We start from the raw sequence: 19294 nt of genomic DNA on the forward strand, positions 1-19294 counted from the left end.
GAACATTGATGAAGAGAGGAAGGAAAAGAAAGGATGGAAAATGGGCAATAGTTTATAAGAACGGTGGGGTGAAGGATTGGTATTTTTGAGGAAAGAGGTGACAACAGCACATTTGAAGAAAAGGGACTAAAAAAGAACCATTAACAATGTTGATTGACAGTGTCCGGGAAAGGAAGTTGGTTATCCAGCAGTTTGGTAGAAGTAAGGTTGAGGATGGTGGAGGTTAAAGTCATGGACTAGATGAGCTCAGACAGGACATTAGAGGAGACAGAAGGAATCTAGAAAAAGGTGTATGTTTAGGGTTGGGAAGGTGTTAACCAAGGTGCAGCACAGTGAGCTAGGGGAGGTATGGAAGGGATGCAACTGAGGCAACTGGATGGAATGTCTCAGTCTTAGCAAAATAGATGCCCATGAGTCATTACATTTGGTCTTGGGGTTGAGAGTGGAAAGCATGGGGAATAGGAGTTTAAGAAAGTGAACTGCAGCACAGAAAAGAAACCTTTGGTTGTTTTTTACATTCTAAATGATGATTCTGAGATCGTAAGCAGTTTTAGACAACAGGCCTGATTGTGACTGCTGTGGTCTTGTTAGGTTTAGTGATGGATGGCTATATATCCTTTCAAATTTATGTCCTAACAATTTGATATGTCTGCATGACTTTCCTCCATTGACTATTTCAATATGGACATTAGTCCTTTGATGTTAAGGCTGTCTTTGAAGGAAATGGATGAAGGAAAGTTAGACATGCTGGAGATGAGGATATTGAGGTAGATCTCCCATGCCTTGAGAAGAGACCAAAAAGACAGCATCTGAGAGAAAATCAGAGCAATTGAAGTGGCTAAGGAGAGGACACTAGGATTGGTCATCTGTTAGATGCTGAAAGATCGTGTTATGAGGAGGACATTGATTTGGCTAGCACCAGGGATAGGAGGTGGACATCGAGAGGGAGGTGGATGGACATGAGCTGAGAAAATCTTGAGGAAAGGAGCCTCCAGAATGAGAAACACCTAAGACTGGGGGAAGCAGAAAACAGACATCATGACCGGATATAGTGAGAAAACTGAGACAGAAGGATAAAGGAGAAGATTACTGCCTCCGCTGAACTAACTGGTATAGAGAATTGATAGAAATCTCATTTTAGCAAATGGTTAGTGCATGGTGTGCTGTGGAGTCATGTAGAGTACTAACATGTAGCTTCAGTACATCACTTTAATACCATCACTAAGTTAGTTACTAGTTCTGGACAGAACATATTCACTAACCATTTGTATATAATTGTTTCTTAACTTAAAGAATAACTTCTGGCTTTGGGCTCCAATTCTGAGTCAGTAAGGGTTCATTCCAAATGGCACAAAAAATGTGTGCCATTATTTATTATTATTCTTTACATGAATTTGACACGATCTCAGGCTGTTTTCATTCAAAATGCTGAAAGAATGAATTTTCCAATTTAGTCCAACCACATTTGAAGTATCATTTCAATTCTTCCTTTCCCCTGTCCGTCAAGTCTTTGTAGTTTGGTCTTGTCTGCTGATTATGAATTCAGAGCACAGTGTGGCTGAATACATCAGTTGGTGTGGCCCTAAAGTCTGCAGTCCAAGGTGTTCTACACTTTGAACTTTGCTATGTTGTCTATTCTCAATCAAGGCAACATGATCATTCATTCAGACAAATGCACGGCAGATGCCACATAATATGGACAAATTTGAGGTTATTCGCTTTGGTAGCAAAAACAGGAAGGTAGATTGTTATCTACATGGCTATAAATTCTCAGGGGGGAATGTGCAAAGAGACCTCAATGTCCTCCATACACCATTTGCTGAAGGTAATCAGGTAGGTGTAGCAGGCAGTAAAGAAAACAAATGGTATGCTGACCTTCATAGTGATTCTTTGAGTTTTGTTGCAGTTGTACAGGGTCTTGGAGAGACCACACATGGAATATTGAGTGGAGGTTTGAGGAAGGATGATCTTGCTATTGAGGGGCACAGCAAAGGTTTACCAGACTGAATCCTGGGCTGGCGGGACTGATGTATAAGGAGAGGTTGAATCAGTTGGAATTGTATTCAGTGGAGTTCAGAAGGGGAATATCTCATAGAAACCTGCAAAATTCTAACAGGACTGGACAGGGCAAGTACAAAAAGGATGTTCTCACTGGTGAGGGAATTCAGAACCAGGTGTCGCAGTCTAAGGATACAGGGTAAGCCATTTAAGATTGAAAATGAGGAGAAATTTCTTCACCCAGAGAGTGGTGAGCCTGTGGAAATTCTCTACCACAAAAAGCAGTCAAAGCCAAATCATTGTATGATGAGAGTTTTTGAAAAGATTTGGAGCTCGGATTGTGGGTGAGGTCATAGATTTGTTTGCTGAACTGATGTGTTTTTCTGCAGACGTTTCATCATCTCGCTAGGTGATATCGTCAGATTTCGATAAACACTTGGGGTGAAAGGGAACATAGGATATGGGGCAAAAGCAGGAATAGGCTTTTGAGTTGGAAGATCGGCCATGATTATAATGAATGGCGAAGCAAGTTTGAAAGGTAATGAAGGAGAACAATTACTCACTGAAGGTTTCTTTGCTTCATCAATTAGATTAGATTACTTACAGTGTGGAAACAGGCCCTTTGGCCCAACAAGTCCACACCGACCCACCCCCTTACATTTACCCCTGCACCTAACACTATGGGCAATTTAGCATGGCCAATTCACCTAACCCGCACATTTTTCGACTGTGGGAGGAAACCGGAGCACCCAGAGGAAATCCACGCAGACGTAGGGAGTAGGTGCAAACTCCACACAGACAGTTGCCTGAGGCGGGAATTGAACCCAGGTCTCTGGCACTGTGAGGCAGCAGTGTTAACCACTGTGCCACCATGCCACCCATAATGTAATGTCTGGGAATTGAACCCTTGTCAACTGCTTGGAAGGCAGCTATGCCCACACTATACCACCACCACCTTGCTAGCAGCTCCCTTTCCATTCCCAAACAAAAGACTCACTCCCGCTACCAAACATTAGTTTTTCTGAAAATCAACAATGGGTTTCTGGTCAGCCTCTTAATTCCAAATATTTATTGAATTCTAATTCCACCATCTCCCATGGTGGGATTTGAGCACAGGTCCCCAGACTATTGCATGGGTCTCTGGATTAATAGTGCAGTGATAAGACCACTAGGCCATCGTCTCTCTCAAAGAGCAGTTAGCTGCACTTCCTGAAGGATTCATCTGAAAAGGACAAGGCAACAGGTGCTCAGAAACACCAGCCCCTCCAAAGTTAGCTCCAGGTCACACTCCATTCCAATTTAGATATATCAGCCACCCCTTCATCATCGCTGGGTCAATATCTGTGAATGCCCTCCATAACAGCATTACAGGGGCACGTTCGACACACAACCTGTCATGGTTAAAGAAAGTCCAATATCATCTCTCAAGGGCGACCTGGGATGAATGCTAAGTATACACCTTGCTAGTAATGCTGAATAAATGTTTAGATAAATCCTTATTTATCCAGAGCCTTATTTTACTGTCGTTGATAGAATGTTCAGCTGAAATTTCAATTTCTCTACTTTGAGAGATTACAGAAATGCTGCCAGTCAGCTCAAAAAGTCTCTTGTCAATTACTAAAAAGGAGATATACTGTCAAAGGTACCATCAAGAATGCCAAATTTCAAAGGAAGCAACAATTTATAAAGGCAGACCATATCAGACTGTGCACACATTTAGCTGTTCACAATAGACAGACTATTAAATGGTTCAACCAATTTACGCTTGCAAAACTTTGAACACGGTGTCTCATATGAAATATAATTCTGTGACAGGACAGCATTTGCTGAATAATCTCAAGTATGCAGAGAATTATGCTAACCATCGATTTATGATTATCTTCTGGGCTTGCAATGTGGCTCATGCACACTTGGTAGAACTTACATGTGTTTGTATGTGGGAACTCAGCTTCTGTATGGGAAAGGAACATTGCCAGGCATTGCAAGTTTGTTGAAATAAATAAAAACATGAGAGATTATGGTTCCCTGGTACATTCTGAATGGCAAGAATTTCACTGATCCTATTCAGCTTGCCAACTAATCCATACACTTTTCTCACACAGCGTAAATTGTCGCTCCCTTTGAAATGTGTTTTTCTTCCATTTGTCCTGAGGACTGCATGAGGAAAGGGTTATGTCTTTTCTCAGCAGCACTCAAGTTTTGGACAGACATGTTAATATTGGCTACTGGGTTCAGCTCTGACTGTCACAACAGCAGCACCATTTTTTCCTTTTTTGTGTTTTAATTAGGTTTCGATTTAAAAGGGCAAGATTTTGTTTTATTCATTCATGGGTTATGGATGTAGCTGGCTGGGCTTAATATTCTAACCTTTTCATGTCCTCTTGCTTCAAGGCCAGAAAGCATCTGAGCATATGAGAAATTACACTGGAAATTACATTGGAAATTGCAGCAACATTGCCAGAACACAACTTGGGGAGGGGGTGGGGGTGGGGTGGGACGGGGGGTGCATGCACCCCCCCACCTCAGTCACTGACTGAGCACATCATCTTGTCACACAACACTGCTGCATTCACCTCCTCTATCCCAACACCCCGTTGTCCATGTTCCATTCTCCACAACAATCTCTAAATCAGCCTTTTTCTTGCAGTTACCATTTTTGCACAAAAGAGAAATATCTAAAGCTTTTCATTTTAGGGAGGTTAATCCTTTCAGTCAAGGCACATTCAGAAGTTTTGCATGAAGAGTATACAAACAACATTTTTTTACATCATTAGGATGCTTAGCTGAGGCAGTCCCTTTTCTAAAGACACTGATTTCTTTCATATCCTAGTTCCAAGCCTCCAACTTGGCACTGCCCTCTTGACCTGTCCGTTGTCCTCCACATCTATCTGCTCCACCCACCCTTCTGACCCACCACCTTCTCACCCACTTCCATCTTCTTACCACATTCCCAGCTACTGTCCCCCCAGCCCCACCCCTGTCCCATTTATCTCTCAGTCCCCGGCCCACAAGCCTATTCCTGTGGAAGGGCTTATGCCTGAGATGTTGGTTCTCCTGGTCCTCTGAAGCTGCCTGACCTGCTGTGCTTTTCCAGCACCACACTCTAGACTCTGCAAACAGCAAAATGCATAAATCTATGTTTGTCCTGGTTTTGTATCACCTTTTTCTTCAGTTGGCATGTATCAGGCTTCTGAATAAATCTCATTGCAATTTAAGGCACACATTGAATTCTTTCAATCTAAGAGAGTGCTGGAGGTTATAACAACCTTGCATCTGGATTTGCAAATTAAATATATTCTGATCACCAGCTTTTGGATCCTATGTTGAACAGGACGACATCCTGTCTGAAAACACCTTGAGCTGGTACTTTTTTACAAACCCACAAGATATTAGAATCTAATTGGACCTGAGTTGTTAGCTGTATATCCAAATTCTATCTTAAATGTCACCGATCTCCTTGATAGGAGCATCCAGACTCATTCTGTTAGATTCAGCCTTGCCCTAAAACTCAACTTAAACTCTTGATATCTCTATGGTCTGTTTTAATATCACCCAAAAAGGTTGTCCTGTCTTCAGTCCTGCCTCAACGCTCAATGCTTCCTCTTCTAGTATCATCTAACAATTTCCTCGTCCTACCACAATTTAGTCGGATCCCCTCTATGACTGCTACTATACCATGCAACTATACCTGTTTGGGACTTTCCCCTTATCCATCCTTAACTCAGTACTCCTTTTATCTGAGACTACAGGATCTTCCCTATAACCGGGCGAAAGCGAGGATTGCTGATGCTGGAGATTAGAGTCTAGATTAGAGTGGTGCTGGAAAAGCACAGCAGGTCAGGCAGCATCCAAGGACCAGGAGAATCGGCATTTCGGGTAGGAGCCCTTCATCAGGAAATGTCGAATCTCCTGCTCCTCAGATGCTGCCTGACCTGATGTGCTTTTCCAGCACCAGTCTAATCTGGACTCTTCCCTACAACAGTTCTTCACTCCAACAGATCTTACTGTATTATCTTCAACGCTCTGAGAACGCTTCTACTAACATTCACATTGGCCCAGATATCCTTTTTTTTTTAACAGTTAGATCTTAAAATCCTCATTTTGAAAAAAAAACTTTTTCATTATACTGATCCTCCAATCACTGTTCCAGTCTCACAACCATTCTGAGATCTCTGCATTCCTCTGATTCTAGTTTCTTGGACATCCTCAGTTTTGATTACTGCTCTATCAATGTCTGTGTTTTCAGCTGCCAAGGGCCTTGTCTCTGACATTTCCTGTCTGCTTTCTTGCCTCATCCCCTTTAAGATGATAATGAAATCCAATCTCTTTGATTAAGCTTTTAGTCACCGGTTCTAAAGTCTCCATTTATGATTTAGTGTCAAAATTTGTTTGATATCATTCCTGTGAAATGCCTTGAGAGGCTTTATTTTACTAAAGATGTGATATAAATGTAAGTTGTGTTTCTGTAGATGTCCAAAAACATCTATGCCCGTCTCCTACTCGCTAAATGTTGATATGCAGATTTTTTTTTCACGATTCATAATTCACAGCATCAGGGATCGAGATTCGATTCCACCATTGGGTGACCGTCTGTGTGGAGTTTGCACATTCTCCCCGCGTCTGCATGGGTTCCCTCTGGTGCTCCGGTTTCCTCCCACAGTCCAAAGGTGTGCAGGTTGGATGGATTGGCCAGGCTGAATCGCACATAGCGTCCAGGGGTGTGCAGGCTAGGTGGATTAGCCATAGGAAATGTAGAGCTATAGCAATAGCGTAGGGAGGTGGGTCTGGATGGGATGCTTTTTGGAGGATAGGTGTGGACTTGATGGAACAAATGGTCTGCTTCCACACTCTAGGGATTCTATGATTCTATGATGATTCCAATTGCATTGAGGTTTTGCCAGCATTCTCACCTCTCTGAGGAGCATGGAGGAGGTGAGGAATTTATATCATCCTCTACAGAGCATTACAGCCACATAAGGAAGGTTAGCTGGACAAGTGAATCTTCTTCTGCCTGAATTATTCCTATCATCCCCTTTCATCCTCCATTACTCCCTTCCTGTCCACACGCATTGCTGAAGACAACACATTCACATTTTCCCACAGCAATACTGCCTCCTTCAGGATGTCTTTTTGCCTTATGATATATTTCTCATTTACTTAGTATATTACTATATTGAGCACAGCTAACCTTCATAACAATAGTTATTTCAATACTACTGGACAATGCCATCCTTAAACCAGATACATTCATTCTCATATGCCTCTTTGCTTGCTCCCTGCATGCTATTGCCTTGTGTATTCTCTGTAAGATTTGTGACCTCTTTCCCAGATCCAAATGTTCATTGTTCCCCACGAACACTACCCATTGATCAATACAACTATTCGATGTGTTCTGTTACATATCCATTTGTTCTTGTTTCCTCTGTCCTGTTACAACATGTGGTCCCTCTCTATTTTCTATTATACGCCATACAGATCTTCCTTAACCTGAGCACGTTGAACAAGACAACGCAATCACATTTTTCCACAGCACTTCCACCTGTGCATGCCTTGATATTAGAGATTTTCTCCAGCCATCATTTTGGCAGAAGTCATCAGTGAGTTTAATCTCATCTTAGAGTCATAGAATCATGGAGATGTACAGTATGGAAATAGACCTTTTCGTCCAACTCGTCCATGCCGACCAGATTTCGCAAATTAATCTAGTCTCATTTGCCAGCATTTCACCCATATCCCTCTAAATGACCACTGTTGGAATATTACATGCAATTCTGGTCTCCTTCCTATCAGAAAGATGTTGAGAAACTTGAAAGGGTTCAGAAAAGATTTACAAGGATGTTGCCAGGGTTGGAAGATTTGAGCTACAGGGACAGGCTGAACAGTGTGGGGCTGTTTTCCCTGGAGTGTCGGAGGCTGAGGAGTGATCTTACAGAAGTTTACAAAATTATGAGGGGCATGGATAGGGTCAATAGACAAAGTCTTTTCCCTGGAGTGGGGGAGTCCAGAATTAGAGGGCATAGGTTTTGGGTGAAAGGGAAAGATATAAAAGAGACATAAGGGGCAACATTTTCACGCAGAGGGTTGTATGGGTACGGAATGAGCTGCAAGAAGAAGTGGTGGAGGCTGGTACAATTGCAACATTTAAAAGGCATTTGGATGGGTATATGAATAGGAAGGGTTTGGAAGGATATGGGCTGGGTGCTGGCAGGTGGGACTAAATTGGGTTGGGATATCTGGTCAGCATGGACGGGTTGGACCGAAAGGTCTGTTTCCACGCTGTACATCTCTATGACTCAATGATTCTAAACCCTTCCTATTCATATACCCATCCAGATGCCTTTTAAATGCTGTAATTGTACCAGCCTCCACCACTTCTTCTGGCAGCTCATTCCACACACGCACCACCCTCTTTGGAAAAAGTCTTGGTCTCAGCTCATTGGGAACGTATGGTATCAATGATTCCGGTGGATATGAGCTGGCAACTTAACGCGGCTCGATACAGTTCCGTGTATTTGTCACGTGGAAATGTTGGCAATCTTTCATAAAAATGGCCAGAGGCAGTGAATATACCAGTCTCTGAGCATTTTTGAATCAGTTACTGTGACAGTGCTAGATGGACGGGAATGAATTAGATTGACAAAATAAAGGAAAAGAGAGATTCTAGATAAAAGATTGATACTGTTCATTTAATGTTACTCTTGCCCATTATTATTTTGCGGCTTAAAAATTAAAAAAGGTAAAGAACTTTCTTGATGTCCCAAAATATTTTACTGTCCATTAAATATTTTTGCACTATTGTAAAGTAGTAGCCAATTTGACCATTGCAGAATCCCAAAAACCATAACGAGGTAATGGTCAGATAAGATGTTTTTGTTCTGATGTTGATTGAGGGACAAATATTGACCAGGACTACAGAGCGAACTCCCCTCCGTTTAACATTGGATCACAGGACATTTTACATGTAACTGAGAGGTCTGACAACTTAACATTTCAGCTGAAAGATGACACGTGACAGTGTAGCACTTCCTCAGAGATGCACAGCAGTGTTTGTGCTCAGGTGTCTTAAGGAGAACATGACCCTGTAATAACTCAGAGCCGATGGTGTTATCCACCATGTGTGTCTCACTTAAGCTCTCTCATAATTCATGTGTCTGCTTTGGACCTATAGGACATTGAAGATTTACCTCTGAGCTTCTCCACTCGCTGGTCGGTCTGAGTTTACTGTTTGTGTTCCTTAATAATAAAAGCAAAATATTGCAGATGCTTGAATTCTGAAATAAAAATGGAAGTGCAGGAGAAATCCAACATCAGTGGAGAGTAAAACAGTTAACATTTTGAGTCCAATAAGACTCTGCGGAACTGAAGAAGGAAAATCAAAACTGAGAGAACTGTGGAAGCTGTAAATCAGAAACAAAAACGGAACTCGGAATTGGTTCGAAAGAATGGTCACTGAACCTGGACTGTTAACTGTGACTTCTCTCCACAGATGTTGCCAGGCCTGCTGAGTTTTTTCCAGCAATTTCTGTTTTTGTTTCTGATTTACGACTTCCACAAGTCATTTGGTTTTTCGTTAAATATTTATCACTCTTAGAGTCACCGAGCCATAGAGCTGTACAGCATAGAAACAGACCCTTCAGTCCAACTCATCAAGATATCCTAAATTAATCAAGTCCCATTTGTCAGCACTTGGCTCATATCCCTCCAAACCCTTCCTATTTGTATACCCATCCTTTTAAATGTTGTGATTGTACCAGCCTCCACTGCTTCCTCTGGCAGCTCATTCCATACATGCATTCCATACATACATACATACATACTCTGCATGAAAAAGTTGCCCCTTAGGTTCTGTTTAAATCTTTCCCCTCTCACCTTCAACCTATGCCCTCTAGTTTTGGACTTTAATATCCTGGGGAAAGGACCTTGGCAATTCACCCCATCCACATCCCTCCTGATTTTATAAACCTCTATAAGGTCATTCGTCAGCCTCTGATGCTTCAGGGAAAACAGCCCCAGCCTATTCTGCCTCTCTCTATAGCATTGGATCACTGGACCCAAAACGTTAACTCTGATTTCTCACCACAGATGCTGCCAGATCTGGTGAGCTTTTCCAGTAATTTCTGTTTTTATTGTTGAAGAATTAAAGTCTGATTGGACTTAAAGCATTAACTCTGTTTCTTTCTTCACAGATGAAGCTAGACTGCTGTGTTTCTGCCGCAGTTTCTGTTTTTATTTGCATTCTTCAGTTGTCTATTTCTGTGTCAGATTTCTCTGCCAATGTGCTTATATCATGTGTCTTTATAAGTGTCAACGTCAGAGTATTTTCCCTGTGCAGCTATTGCTGGGGAGGATTTTACAAACATTAGTTCATTATAATCCTCTGCTTGCTTTGGGAAATACCCGACATGAACGTCCAAGAGAAATCCTCTTACAGCTAAAGGTTGTGTCCCATAGAAACCTCCATCTCGGGGAATGTTCCACATCAGCAACTTATATATTATCTGTGCAAAATAAAACTGGGTCATCCAAACATGTGGAACTAGAAACCTCAGACATCTTTTAAGCTTTGTCATTTTACATATCATGAGCTGGGTTTGATGTGGTTCTATCTCAGGGCTGCATACCTGAGCAATACAGGTCAGCTGGAGAGGTGGAATACAATGGAAGTGTAAGCAGGGTCTAGGTAGAGTTAGACTCCCAGACAGATAGATTGTTACGGAGAGTGAGGATACATGAGGAAAAGTTTGAAAGTCTGAAATAACATTGAACTTGGTATTGGACATTGACCCAGAAATGTATATAAGAGGAAGTAAGTATTTATCACAAACAGAAATTATTGGAGAAACTCAGAACTGTTTCTGAAGAATGGTCACTGGACCCGAAATGTTAACTCTGATTTCTCTCCACGGATGCTGTCAGGCCTGCTGAGTTTTTCTAGAAATTTCTGTTTTTGTTTCTGATTTCCAGCATCTGCAGGTCTTTTTTTTGTTAAATATCTATCACTCTTAGAGTCATAGTCATAGAGCTGTACAGTGCAGAAACAGACCCCTTGGTCCAATTTGTTCACATATCCTAAATTAACCTAGCCCCATTTGCCAGCCCATATCCCTATAACCGCTTCCTATTGATATACCCATCCAGATGCCTTTTAAATGATGTAATTGTACCAGCCGCCATCACTTCCTCTGGCAGCTCATTCCATACACACACCACCCTCTGTGTGAAAAGGTTGCCCCTCTCACCCTAAACGTAAGCTTTCTAATTTTGGACTCTCATGCCCTGGGGAAAAGACCTTGACCATTCACCCTATCCATGCCCCTCATAATTTTGTAAACCTCTATAAGGTCACTTCTCAGCCCCTGACGCTGCAGGGAAAATAGCCCCAACCTATTCAGTCTCTCCCGAAAGCTCAAATCCTCCAGCCCTGGCAACATCATTGTGAATCTTTTCTGAACCCATCCAAGTTTCACAACATCCTTCTTATAACAGAGAGGCCAGAAGTGGGTGCAGTATTCCAAAAATGGCCTAACTAATGTCCCATAGAGCTGCAACATGACGTCCCAACTGTTGTATTCAATGCTCTGACCATTAAAGGCACATTGTGAAAGGGACTGCATCCAGTAAAGGTACGGAGAGTGAACCAAGATAATCTTCTCCCATTAAGTATCAGATTCAGCCTCTGAACCTATCAGCTCTTGGTTCTAATATTGGGAGAGGCTAAAATTGATTTAAAATAATACTGTATCTCTACACTTCTTAAACTGTCTAACCTGATGTTATCTTTCAGAAAGGCTAAAACAGAGAACATTACCTTCATCCTCACACTCAGCATTATCTGGCGTTTGAACTAAAACTAACAGCTTCATCAACCCATTCCACTTTTCCTTCCCCCTAACTATTCAGTCTGAATTGACCCTTCAAGGATCTTCAAACTGACAGTTGTTGTAACCCTCCAGAGCTGCATCAATCTTTCAATACTAAGAGTGTTTCTTTTAACATTCACCCTTGGAGTAAATACACATCCCTTCATGTAGCAGTTTCCACATTTTATGCAACAATTCCTGACCTACTAGAAGGATATTCATTGGTCAACCAACTCAGTCAGTGCAGGCACGGTGGCACGTCTTCTCTGACCCTGTCAATTCCATGTTTTGTGTTCTCAATCTTTGTCAACCAAAGGAAAAGTCATGCCCATAGAGAGACAGAACTTGCATTTCTAATGTGCCTTTCATCACCTCAAGACATCTTAAAACACTGACAGGAATAATGGTGACCAATTTATACACAGTGAAGTTATGCAAACAGCGACATAATAATGAGCACATAATCTACTCTAGTGACGTTTCAGCTAAACATTAGCCACAAAACTGGGGATAACTCTCTAGACGGTCTTTGAGCCTTGTCCAATTCTTGGAGCACACAAATCAGTGACCTCTATCACTCAAAGGTCAAGGATGACAGAGAGATGGGATCACCACCAACTGCTCATTCCCCTCCAGGTCACATTTCATGCTGAATTGGAAATAAATTACCCTTTCTTTATTGTTGTTGGTCAAAAACCTGGAACTCTCTTCCTAAGAGCACTGTAATGGAAGATGAACTGCAACGGTTCAAAAAGGCAGCTCACCACCACCTTCTGAAGGTCAACTAAGCACAGACAGTATATGCTGGCCCAGCCAGCAACGCACACATCTGCTGTGTGAATGAGAAAAGCCAGTGACTCCTTTGAAAATACAGCACTTGAAGCCTCAGCCTTGCTTTAGTGTTCAAATATCTGAAGTGAACCCACACCTTTCAGACGCAGAGGTAAGAGCATCATATCTGCAGCATCCTTCAGGCATGTTTTGGTTACTGCTTCAGAACAGCAACTTCATAATAATGCACACTGTGTAATATAGTTTGTGAGTATGCTCACTCACAAATAATCTCATCAAGGAAGTAGCTTTGACTTTGTTCTGGATTGTAACGCTTTATGTATGGAGCTCCCTGGCCATTGGGTAATGAGAAGCTGGTAGTATAACTGGTACAAAAAAGGAATTGCTGGAAAAGTTCAGCGGTTCTGGCAACAGAGAAGGCAGAATTAACATTTTGGGTCCAGTGACTCTCCCTCAGAACTGATGTGGCCAGGAAAAAGTTAATTTTTGCACCTGGTATAACTGGCCATTGTTCCGTGTGTTGTCAATGTTGTAATGATATAGTCAGTTTGCACACAAATACACTGCCACATTAGGGGTGGCATGATGTCTCAGTGGTTAGTACTACTGCCTCACAGCACCAGGGTCCCAGGTTTGATCCCTGCCTCAGGTCACTGTCTGCTTGGAGTTTGTACATTCTCCCCGTGTCTGTGTGGGTTTCTTTCGGGTGCTCCAATTTCCTTCCACGATCGAAAGATGTGCAGGTTAGGTGAATTTACCATACCAAGTTGCCCATAGTGTTCAGGGATGTGTAGGTTAGGTGCATTAGTCAGGGGAAAGGGTCTGAATGGGTTACTGTTTGGTGTGGGCTTGTTGGGTCAAAGGGCCGGTTCCCACACTGCAGAAATTCTAATTCTACACATCTACCACTCTCAGTCAGGTATGGTTATTTTATTCATTCACAGATATGAGTCACTGATGGGTCAGCATTTACTGCCCATCCCAATTATCCTGGAGAAGTTGATACTGAGTTGAGTTTTTCAAGTCGCTACAAATTTGGACGTAGAGACACTCACAGCGCTGTTATGAAAGAAGCTCCAGGGATTTTGACTCAGTGACAGCGAAGGAACGGTAATATATTTTCACATTGAAGTGGTGTGGGTTTGTTGTTGAAAGAGGCTTGGTGAATTTCTGCAGTGAATCTGGTAGATGGCACACACTGCAGCTACTGAGGATCGGTAGTGAAGGGAGTGAATTTTGTACCCGATGGATGAAGTGTCAATCAAGCGGATTGATTTATCCTGGAGAATGACTAGCTCATACAGTTAGCACCATTACTGGTTCTTCTCTTTATTGTTGTGAATGGAAACTCACACTTTGTATTCCCTCACACTCTTCTTCCATGCCATCACAATTCTGCATTTTGTTCACTGCAGAATTGAAAATAAGCTTGTGATGTGTGTGTTTACCTTTCGGGCTTTTTCAATCTGATTTTAACATAGAAATCATTTTATTGTTACCTGGGCTGCGTTAAGGTTCAGGTTAGCAATTTGTAATGTACAATGGCAGCAGTACTTGAACCTACTCAATAGAAAAGGTTGAAACAGGAGTAAGTTAATGGAATCTGTCAGGCCAAGTTCACAACAGACGTCTGAGCATCTAGTCCATTGTTTGGTCAGTTGCTTGTTGTGGGGGCTGGTTAGCTCAGTTGGCTGGAAGGCTGATCTGCAATGTGGAGTGAAACCCACAGTACAGGTTCAATTCTCACACCAGCTGAGATGTAGTGACCCTTGGTTAAACCTGCTGCCAGTTATCACTCTGTAATGAGAGAATAAAGCTATAGTGACTTTTCTTTCTTTTTTTTTTACAAATTCAATGCTATCCAATACCATCACAGCTTCTTCTATTTGGCTAGAGAAAGGAAATAAAAGGCTGGCATTTATCTAGCCACCTTGTACATCCCCAGGACTTCTCAAAGTGATTTGCAGCCAATGAGGCATAGCAAAGTCTCATACACGAGTCTTCGCTACGTGCAGATTTGCTTACCGTCTATAACATCCTATATACCATTTCACCCATGGGACATCTGAGGTTTGTTTATCAGAACAAAAGGCAAAATGTGGAGAAAAAGCCGAGAAACAAAGAAAAATCCTCAATTAATGTAAAATAAGGCTCTGTGGTAGAGTGTGTGTGTGTGCGTGTGCAAGAGAGGCAGACAGTGAGAGTGTTTGTGTGTGTATGAGAGAAAGGGTGAGGGTGTGTGTGTGTATCAAAGAGAGGGTGTGTTTGTGTGTGTGTGTATCAGAGAGAAGGTGAGGATGTGTGTGTGTGTGTATGAGAGAGGGTGAGGGGGTTTGTGTGTATCAAAGAGAGGGTGTGTTTGTGTGTGTGTGTATCAGAGAGAGGGTGAGGATGTGTGTGTGTGTGTATGAGAGAGGGTGAGGGGGTTTGTGTGTATCAGAGAGAGGGTGTGTGTGTGTCTGTCTATCAGAGAGAGGGTGTGTGTGTATATCACAGAGAGGGTGAGGGGGTTTGTGTGTATTAGAGAGAAGGTATGTGTGTTTGTGTGTCAGAGAGAGGGTGTGTGTATATCAGAGAGAAAGTGAGGGTGTGTGTGCATCTGAGAGAGGGTGTGTGTGTGTATGTATGTAAGTATCAGAGAGAGGGTGAGGGTATGTATGTATCAGAGAGAGGGTGAGGGTGTGTAAGTATCAGAGAGAGGGTGAGGGGGTTTGTATGTATCAGAGAGAGGGTGAGGGGGTTTGTATGTATCAGAGAGAGGGTGAGGGGGTTTGTATGTATCAGAGAGAGGGTGAGGGTATGTAAGTATCAGAGAGAGGGTGAGGGTGTGTAAGTATCAGAGAGAGGGTGAGGGGGTTTGTATGTATCAGAGAGAGGGTGAGGGGGTTTGTATGTATCAGAGAGAGGGTGAGGGTGTGTATGTATCAGAGAGAGGGTGAGGGTGTGCTTTGCATGATAGATTATTGCCTGGAGCATCTACACATGGGTGTTCATTGTGGTTATGACTATCGAATTCTACCAGAGAACCCCCATAATAAGAATAGATGGGGTAAACTGTGTGTAGTTTTTCCAGCTGGACATTATAGTAATAAAACATTAATTGCAGTTTTTTGTTTTTCTACTGTATACTGTACATATCCATTTCTGGAACTTATGCAATTGACTTCCGTTATAAGGTGTATTCACTGCTTAAATGTTTACCATTAAGGAAGATTTCCAAGAGCATAACCCTCATGGATGGTGAGATTTTAACTTTGTGGCTTTAAGTTTGTCATGTTTACGTATGGAACTTGCTAACCAGTGGGTGATGCAGACCTTGGAGTGGAACTCAGATATCCCTGCTCCTCACCATACTACCTACGCACCAGTCTCAATTGGGTGTGGTTTATTATCTGTTCATGGATGTGGGCATTGCTGGCTGAACAATAATGTTATAGTGAGGGAATCGTGCCTGGGTAAGGAACATCAGTGAGGAGAACATCCTCCCCTTGCAGCCCCCCCAACCTGAAAAATGAAAATACCTCAAGCTGTCACATGGTGTCCAGGGATGTGCAGGATAGGTGGATTAGCCATGGGATAATGCAGGGTTACTGGGATAGGGTAGGCAGGATGGTCCAAGTGGGATGCTCTTTGGAGAGTCGGTGTGGACTTGATGGGTCAAATGACCTGTTTCTGTGTGGGGATTCTACCTGAACCCTCTTTTGGAATTCTACTCGAATAGAGTATGCCAGGCTAGGGAGAATCCAACTGGACACATGACCGCTGCTTGTTGGATCTTTCATTGCTCAAGGTGGCAGCTCTACTTTCCAATATAACTGAAGTTTACATGGGAAAATTAATGTGAAAGCAGTGTCCATTTAAAATAGGGTGGGGGCTTGGCAACAGGTCACATGGTGGGAGCAGTGGAGGATCATGGGTAGGAAAGGAGGCAACAAACAACTCAGCCTCAGTTCCGATATTTAAAGTGTCACCATGGCAACTGGTGCCATTTAAATCCAAAGTAAAGTCAGTTTCCGTGATGGTGACCATGGCCACTATAATCACTTGTTGTAAAAACTCAAATACTTCACTGTTGTCCTTTAGGGAAGGAAATCTGCTATCCTTACCTGGTCTGGCCTACATGTGACCCAATTCACTCTCAATTGCCCTCTGAAATAGCCCTCGCAAGCCACGCAGTTCAAAAGGAGATGAGCAAGCAATGTTAGGTTTATCAGTGTAGCCATGAAAACACTTCTATAAGACATGCAGAAATTGAATGTTTAGTTGAGACTTAATCTGGCATTGATACACAGGGGACACTTCAGAATATAACTCAAAAGTCATTTAAATCTTCGCTTTGTTGCGCAGATTATGATGATGTGAACTTTGTTAGTTAGAAGAGTTGCACCAAATGTACCACCAGAGTTTCAGCCTGGTGGAATCAACCTGTTCAGAGAATTACCTCCAGAACAGGTGAGATTTGAACCCAGGGGTCCATCATGACCACTGCATTACCAGAACCTCATGCAGGGTCTGCGTTAGGGTCATGTTAGATGACTTACTTGGTTTGGTGAAAAGGAAAGTGCAATGTAAGCTGTGTGGAACAGCACAGACCAGTTGGGCTGAATAGCCTGCCCCTCTGCTGTAAGGTCCAGGTTGGTATGTTCAATTCACACCCAATGGCACAGCATGAGTCCATTCTCCTCTTCCAGGGCGGATTGGTTTTCATACATACACCTTTGGAAAATCTCAGGGAAAGTGTGGAGTGGATGGCACGGATAACGGGGTACAGAATGGTTCCTGGGGACAGTCAGGAAATTCCCTCGATTTCTCTCATAGCCAGTCTGTCTCTGTTCTCTGTTTATCGATAATAATCACAGACTTCTAATGTATTATTGGGATTGCATTGTTTAATACATCGTGATACTTAAAGCTCTAAGCTATCAATTTGGTGCTAGCTGCCTATAGTCTTTGAATCAAATTTCTCTTGGCTGAGACTCAGGGTGTGATGATGTCATCACCATGCACTTCACGTCAATATTGGTGTCTTCAGCAAGGTGGACAAGCCATCCTGTTTGTTAGAGAATGAGTGAGAGGGAGAGAAAGAGAGAGGGGCTGGGAGAGAGTGGGCACAAGACACTGGTAGAGGGAAGGGAAGGAGAGAGAATGGGAGAGAGGGGAAGAGAGAGATTGCAAACCTCTGGCAGAGAGTTGGACCACAAGGGAAGGACAGCAAGAAGAAGGGAGAGTGTTAATGGGGGAAACATGAGAGAAAGGGTGAGGGGCTTTTGGGGAAATCAAGAGAGAACGGGGGAGAGCCACACAGAGAGAAAGTAGAATTGGGGTGAGAATGAGAGGGGCAGAAAGTAAGCAAGCGAGAATGAGACACGGAGGAGTGAGTGAAGGGTTGGGAAAATGAGTGGATAAAGATTGAGGAAGGCAGAGAGAGTAGGTGAGAGAATGTGAGTGAAAGAGAGAGTGAGAGAAGACTGGTTGCTCCATAGAACAGGACAGGTGCTGTAGTGGCTGCTGTACAAATGCTGACACGGTGGAAACTGGTCCTGGCTTTTCAACCTGCTGTTTATTGCAGGTAAAGGCAGATATGTACACTGGACAGAAACAGGGGCCTTTAAATATAAGCAACACTCCTGACAAACGCTTCACTTCTATACTTGCTGCCTTGATACTTCCCTGATACTGTACACTGCAGCTTATCCCAGCAGTAGATCAGTGACACTGATACAAGGCTTCTGCTTTCGATAAGCATTAACGGGAAAATCAGATCTGTTCATTAAGAGCACTGAAATGAAAAGATAATCCTACCTTTCTTTTTGCCAAGATCTTGAACATCAAAGAATCCAGCAGGTCTCACATCTCCTTGTAACAGGTGAACAGCCCCTTCTGGGTCTTTTTCCCCCTGAATTCTCCCTTTGCTGAAATGTTATTCAGAATCCTTTGCATGTGTTCCACCAGCACTGCAGCATTTGCACTAGACTGTGCTCCTCCTCTTCCAGTAAACGTAACAGCTCTTGGGAGATTTCCATTTGTTCAGCTCCAGGGCCACTAAGAGGAGCCCTTCGTACATGATTCATGTATTGACAGTTTCCTCAGCATTTTGCTTCTCTCTCGCCCTCTCTCTCTCTCTCACACACTCCTGCTCTCACTGACTCAAACCTCTACTTCGCATCTCTCTCTCTCACACTTGTCCCTCTGTCTGATACACTGTCTTTCTCTCTCACACACACTTTCTGTTTGACTCTCTCTCTTACACACACAGTCTTACACACTTACCTCATATCATGTCTTTCTCACATTTTGTCCCCCTTATTCCTCTCTCACACATACCCCCTCGCTTTTTCACACTCTGATTCTCTCTCTCTCTTTCTCTTTCTCTCGCTCTCACACGACGTCTCTCTATTTTCCAAACTTGCTCACTCACATACACTCCCTTGTGCTCTCACACACTCTCTTTTCCACACTCTATCTCACGCAAACCCTCTTTCACAGTCTTCTCTTGTGCTCCCTTTCTCCCTCACAACTACTTTCTCTCACTGTCTCTCTCTCTCTCTCTCACTCACTCCTCTCTCTCTCTTACACACACTCCTCTCTCTCACACACTACTTACAACTCTCACTCTCACACTACTCTCTCACACTCCCTTTCTC

General features: G+C 42.9%; 1 protein-coding gene across 1 annotated transcript in view; it reads right to left on the reverse strand.

Moving 5' to 3' along the window:
* The window catches only part of cntn2 (contactin 2), a 234604-nt gene extending 216031 nt beyond the window's left edge, over positions 1-18573 (reverse strand). The window contains exon 1 of the mRNA XM_043716479.2: positions 18453-18573. The gene's annotated coding sequence lies outside the window, so the exon portion shown is untranslated. The remainder of the gene's footprint in view (positions 1-18452) is intronic.
* Between the last annotated feature and the right edge of the window lie 721 nt (positions 18574-19294).

Source organism: Chiloscyllium plagiosum, unplaced genomic scaffold, assembly GCF_037043375.1.
Source record: "Chiloscyllium plagiosum isolate Xiang-an unplaced genomic scaffold, Cpla_swu_hap1 HiC_scaffold_26, whole genome shotgun sequence".
Classification (NCBI taxonomy): domain Eukaryota; kingdom Metazoa; phylum Chordata; class Chondrichthyes; order Orectolobiformes; family Hemiscylliidae; genus Chiloscyllium; species Chiloscyllium plagiosum.